The sequence below is a fragment of the Camelus ferus genome, chromosome 5, assembly GCF_009834535.1.
Source record: "Camelus ferus isolate YT-003-E chromosome 5, BCGSAC_Cfer_1.0, whole genome shotgun sequence".
Taxonomy (NCBI): domain Eukaryota; kingdom Metazoa; phylum Chordata; class Mammalia; order Artiodactyla; family Camelidae; genus Camelus; species Camelus ferus.
In genome coordinates this window covers 92,136,339-92,137,461 of record NC_045700.1, presented here as the reverse complement: position 1 = coordinate 92,137,461, position 1,123 = coordinate 92,136,339, and positions in this window count along the sequence as shown.

The window sequence follows — 1,123 nt, the reverse complement described above, 5'->3', positions numbered from 1 at the left end:
CTCACACCCGATCGCCTGTACTTCTCAGACCTCTGCTGGGTATTCCCATTTACTTGTTTTATTTCAACTTTAAGATCAGCTTGTCAGGTTATGAAAAAAAAAATTCTGGTGATATGTTAAATCAAAATATAATGATCAAATTTGTAGATTAATTTAGAAAAAAAAGGACATCTCAAGGCTTGTGAATTTTGCTCTGTAAGAATATGATATATGTTTCCATTTACTAAAATCTTTTTAAGAGTTTTGTATGCATGTTCCACATACTGCCTTTTAAATTTATTTGTTCTTCTTCTTCTCATTGTTATTATAAATGAGCTCTCTTGTCATTATACCTTATAATATAAAATGGACCAATATATATTACTTTTGGGGACTGTCTTCCTACTGAATTCTTATATTTGTAATAGGTTTTCAGTTGATATTCTAGAATATTCAGTTGATACTCTAGCCATAACTTTGGCAAAGAGTATTAATTTTCCCTCCTCCTCTTCATAAATGAGAGTGATCTGTAGTTTCCTTTCTGCTGTCTTTATCTGGTTTTAGCATCAATGTTGTGAAGCCCCTTCTGTCTTCAGTCTCTGCAGGGCTCCTCCCCCTGCCCGACAGCGCCCAGCCCCCTGGTCTAATAAAGGACCATGGGCGCTCATGGAGGACAAGTGTGATGTCTTTAATGGTCAGAAAAAGGTATTAACTGCGTAGAAAGTAAGTTATATATTTCTGTAATTTGCCAATCTCTGAATTCACTAGTCTTTCCCCCAAATTTTTGCTAACACATTCCTTCCACTTTCTTCTAGGGGTAGAGACTGTAATAAACATTAAGCCGGAACTGTTCAGTCCTGGCCTAGCAGTGGTCACGGCCCTGAGGCCGCAGGCTGCGGGGTCGTGTGTCTGGCGACGGAACACGCTGGTTGGTTCCGTCAGCGCGCACCCTGGGGTGGCTGGGGCCAGGCCGCCTTCAGCCCTGCGCCTGGCTCAGCCCCCACCTTCCCCAAGCACCGCCTTCCCGCGGGCGGTAGGTAGCAGGCCCGCGGGAAGGGAAGCTCACTCAGTGGACTCTCCTCGTGCCGTTAGCTTCTCATCACAAAATGTGATAGTTACTCCGACTAAAAAATAAAACAGGCAA